The sequence below is a fragment of the Hesperophylax consimilis genome, unplaced genomic scaffold (assembly GCF_061612785.1).
Source record: "Hesperophylax consimilis isolate HC1 unplaced genomic scaffold, BYU_Hcon_1.0 scaffold_67, whole genome shotgun sequence".
In the NCBI taxonomy this organism is placed as follows: Eukaryota; Metazoa; Arthropoda; class Insecta; order Trichoptera; family Limnephilidae; genus Hesperophylax; species Hesperophylax consimilis.
Genome location: NW_028301296.1, coordinates 219,244 through 224,955, shown reverse-complemented (window position 1 = coordinate 224,955; position 5,712 = coordinate 219,244).

Below are 5,712 nucleotides of genomic sequence, written 5' to 3'. Positions count from 1 at the left end.
ATAAAATAGAATTTAAAATCTATCGTAAACCCACTTACACTGATAAAACTATTAATAATTCATCTAACCATCCCATCTCCCACAAACATTCTGCTTTCCATTCTATGATCCATAGATTAGTTACCGTCCCGTTATCAAATTCCAACTTCTTATTAGAATTAGCGACGATTAAACAAATCGCGATTAATAATGGCTATAATCCAAATATGGTCAATAACATCCTAAACAAGAAATTAAAAAGATTATCGACAAGTAAATTTCTATTTAACAGCTCCCCTCATAATAATAATATATCAACTAATAATAATCAACCTCAACAATGGCGTAGAATTTTGTACATCGATAATTTCTCTCAAAAAAGCATCAAAAACCTCCCACCAGATATCAAACCAGCTTTTTACACTAACAATAGTATGGGTAAATTTTTGATGAACGTTAAAGACAAAGACTATCGGTTAAATCACTCAGGTATTTACTCACTGCAATGTAGTGACTGTCCCGCGTTTTACATAGGCAAAACAGCGCGTAATATCAAAACGCGAGTCAAAGAACACCTAAGATCAGTGGCGGCCAGCTAATATGTGCTCCCGAGCGCCGAACAACCAACAAGATTTCCGACATGGCTAATCACAATACGAAACTTGGTTCGGTTATAATATCTCATTCAAAAGGTACCTACTTATTAAGCGCGCAACTTGCAGACCGACTTTGACTTGTGCCTATGTTCGTAGCAGTTCGTTTTCGATTGCGATCCAAAATTTAACTGCTTTGTCGCATATTCTGTGGAACAGTCGAAAGCGTGGGTACATACCAATTCATACTATTCTTTGCAAATAATACCATATCAAGGACGGCGTTCGGGGTTGTACCACCACATCAGAAGGAACGGTTTATTCAGTAGAAATTTAAACTAAAACGCGTATGTTTGATATTATTGTCGATATCGTGGTTTCAATTTACCATCTGCTATTTTTTCGGCGAATGTTCCGCTTCTTCGATACAAGCATACACGATAAAACTTGTCATTAAGAGATGAGTGATGGTCAGATAACTTATTATCAGTTAAGTCAGTACTCGCCGTTGCCGGGCATCGTCTCAATTGTCTGTTGAATTTAAAACTTTTCTTACTCTGCGAACGTTTTGAAGTTTAATTGCAGGTTATATCGATCTTGTATATCAATTATAAATAAGGCATATCATTTGCAGGTTATACTAATTTATGATTACTTTTGTGTTTGTTCAAAGTATAAATTAATAATGAGTTCGAATGTGGAATACGAACAATAGGTCGAGTTTTGAAAATAAAGTGATAATAAAAAATGCCGTTCCACCTAAAACCTGAACTGATAATAAAACAAGAGTGAAAATCTTGATCGAAGAAGTTTACTCGATCATTTAACAAAACAATGTATAACAAAGCTTCGTAGCTCTGTGCATGTGATCAATTGAATAGATTATTTTGTTTTACGTGTTTAATTTACGATGTTGATTCAGTTTGGACAATCAGCGGTGTACCGGAAGTGTACACCGACTTTATATTAATTTGCATAAATCTGAATTTACGCAGAGGCAGTTCCTTTACAAACTAACCTCTGCGCACCTTCGAATTTATGCAACAAAATTCTCTCTATAAAAATCTGTAATCTTATCTGCACTTGTATAAAAAACTGTAAATCTTATATGCAAAACTGATCAATAAATAAAACCACGGGATCAAGCAGTCATCATTATAGACAAAAAACAAAGGCTTGACCCCCCAAATACCTTCTTATATTAAATCTGTACAAAGCATGGAAGATTTGCATAAAATTTGAAATTGTGCAGACGCGGTTTCCTTTACAGGACGATAATTTCTGATTTTTGGACGATAATTACAGACTTGGGTTCGATCTATGAAAACAGTTTTTTCAGCCTCTATGGTACCAAACGGGCTGAAATTTTGAAATAAAGATAAGAATCGTTAGCCAAAACGAATTCAGTCACAACATTTAAATAAAGTTGTATTTTTAGAAAAATCATGAGTTTTATGGACGATAATTTCAGACTTGGGTTCGATCTATGGAAACAGTTATTTTCGGCTATATGGTACCAAACGGGCTAATTTTTTGAAAAGGTGATAAGAATCGTTATCCAAAACGAAATCAGTCATAAAATCTACATAAAGTTATATTTTTAGAAAAATCACGAGTTTTATGGACGATAATTTTAGAAATGGGTTCGAACTATGGATACAGTTTTTTCAGGCTCTATGGTACCAAACGGGCTAATTTTTTTAAATTGTTATCAGAATCGTTATCCAAAACGTTTTCAGTCACAAAATTTCCATAAAGTTGGATTTTTAGAAAAATCACGAGTTTTATGGACGATATTTTCAGACTTGGGTTCGATTTATCGAAACAGTTTTTTCAGGCTCTATGGTACCAAACGGGCTAATTTTTTGAAAAAGTGATAAGAATCGTTTTCCAAAATGTAATGGTTCCATCCTTCTACATTTATACCTATATTGAAATAATGGTTATTTCTCCTGTCTGATCTGCAAAATGTTGTAACATCCTGGTCATTGCCCTTCGATTTTCCTAAGCTGTTGGTGGCGCCCTTAAGGACTACCTTAAGAAGAAATCCTAGCTAAGTCTTTCGACCCCCGTATGGAACATACGGCAGAAGATCTTAAGATTTAATTCGCAATAATGCCCCTTTTTCAGCGTTGTGTATTTTTTGGTTTTGAAATTCATATGAGATATGAACGGGCTATTATTGCATATATTTGTGGTAATCCTGGTTCGTTTAAATTAGAGTGAATGATTCCTTTACCATTGAAATTTTTAAAACTTTCTTACAAGACCGCGTGTTTAGTCTACTCCTGTCACCTGCAGTACGCCTATCTCTTATACAGTGGTAATCGCTTGTAACCCTTTCCTTTTAAGCTCTTTCCTACCTTTAATAAATCCGAGGACATGAAATAGTTTCGTTATTGCATAAATTAGTATAGTATGGTGTTGACATGCATAGTGCGACGGTTTTCGTCATCTCAGCTCCGGGGTCGCCTCCATTCTGTTTTACATATATTAATTTTGTTACTCGACACTTAATATTTTAAAGGGAAGCAATGAGAAGGGGGGGGGGAGAGGAAGGGTAAACTATGTGATCGAAATGTTTTTTTTTGCAAATTACGTTGGCTCCTCCGCTGACCAAATACGAGAACGGTGGATGAAATCAAACGCTGACTCCGACGTGGCTAGACTATACCCCATAGCTGGCGACCCACTTCATAAAGGTACCCTGACCTATCGGATCCATTCACGTCCAAGAGAAAGCGAATTAAGTCATCGCGCCACTTCCGAAATCGCTCCAACGCCCATTCCTCCGGACGAACTACTTTACTGAGTCTAGATGGGGAAGGTAATTGCATCCCATATCATGATACTAACGCAAAAAGTGTGTCGTGTAGGTTTTTCCTGATGAAGCTCAAACTCCCACGTGCCGTCAGACCTACAGTTCACCTCAAAGAAGCTGCTGTAATTCCGCCAAGGGAGCGTTCCAGTTGGCTTACATCAGCCTCTCGGTCGACACCATTGGATAATGTGATAGTGCTGCGGACTTATCCCCACGTCATCTCACGCCGCCGCCCTCCACGTGGATTTTCACAGACGTCCAAAGTGCCTTCGTCCTACACGCCCCAACTGCAGGCCATGTTCCCGTTCATTACCAATTGGCATCACTATTTCCATTCCACTTTCGTGCCCAATAACTCCACACGGCTCCGTCAGAGGGTGTAGTCTATCCAGCGCTTCGTTGGCCCGATCCGTCCACGCTGACAACCCCTCTCACGTGATAGCGTGAGAAAAAAATCCTTCTGTCTAGTCCGTGTTTGTGGGAAACGGATTTGCAGCGACACTATCAGACATTACCCAACTATGAAGTTTATTCGAAGGGTAAATTTGGGAATGGGGTTGGGCTTGAGGGTAATTATATTGATATTGTCGGGGGAATCCTGAAAATTGGCATGTTGGTTTTATGTACATATTAAAGTGGATTAGTAATAACTGTCAGTCGGCAAATATCAGCTTCACGCGTTCCAAGTCCATCTGGGAATTTGGTTGAATTGAATTGGAAATAAAAACACTTGCCCAGTCCCTATCCGCTAAATAACAACATCCGGGTTGGGTTTTACACAACCGTTGTCATTTTGGGCGGGGTGTTCGCGAATATCACTAGATTTACCCTGAGCTTATACATAATATTTTTACCTCCACCTGATACATCCTCAACCTTATTTTCCTAATTTTTATTGTGTTACCCTCTCTACCGGCTGTAATGAATGTGCTTCGATATCTCCTCCCTAACCTGGTAGTTATTGAAAAATTTCGTTGTAACACGGCTTCGATCGAGACCATCACGCGAATAGCAAGAAACTTAGGTATATAGATTTCCAATTATAAATTTAACTTTTAGTCCGAGGCTTCATCAAAGTGAAGCGAGAGATTTTAACTCTGGCGTTCTATTTTATTCGAGAAGAAACTTAGCGTTTATTAATTTTAATTACAATTCATTTATAATCCGTGACTTTATTTAAAACATAAAAATCGCGTTCAACTTTATTCGAGAAGAAATTTAGCGTTTATTAATTTTAATTACAACTCATTTATAATCCGTGACTTTATTTAAAACATAAAAAATCGCGTTCAACTTTATTCGAGAAGAAATTTAGCGTTTATTAATTTTAATTACAACTCGTTTATAATCCGTGACTTTATTTAAAACATAAAAAATCGCGTTCAACTTTATTCGAGAAGGAATTTTTAGCGTTTATTAATTTTAATTACTGAATTTAAACCAATTAAACCTTTCAACCTGAATTTAATTATTACGTCAGGGACACTGAGTCTAATTTCTTCAAACACTGAATTGAACTGTATGCTTTGACCAGAAAATTCTAAGTCCAGAATAAGTTATCAAGTGATAATTCCTCCTAGCGCGGCGCGTATACTCCATTAAAAGGTCCTCGGCGACTTGTGACGAACTATCCCGATTTGTGCCCGCGCATGATGTTTTATAACAGTAATTAACTACGCTTGTCATTGCGATCCAACCTTTATTGAAGCGTTACGGTCTTATCTTCCTTGCCCAATATCCCCTGTGTGACTTAAAACTTATCAGACCTACCCTTCTGCGTTTCTCAGAAAAAATGGGCATTTGCTGTCTCACAACACAGGCCCGTACTGGTGAAATTCTGAAGTTTGCCTCATCTGGCAGGTGTCTTAGAATCCGTCAAAATTGACCTGTTTTTCTAATTTAAATTTTTCGCGTTCCTATTTGGTCCGTGATATGTGTTCTGATGACCTTCCCTTTAGCGCGCTAAGACACCCTCTTACGCGTAACTAGCCAAAATTTTCCTTTCAACTTTCCGTTTTCGTGGACATTTCCTACAGCCTACCTTCAGTCTTCTTTCTTCCGTGTGAAAATAGAACACGCAACTCGCCTTTTGTCGAATTGAATGCTGTACACGTCCGTCCCTCCCTTTACCTTCCTAATCGATCACTTCTGACAACCATTCCCCTTCCTCTGTATGATAAATCCCTTGCGTAAGGTCGTCTCTTACATTGCACATTTATTCACCTTCCCCTTTCGTAGTTTAGTATAATAATCACACTTTTCACTGATTATTCCAACCTCCTAAGGTCTTTTCGGTACTTGTTCTAGTTGAAATGTCCC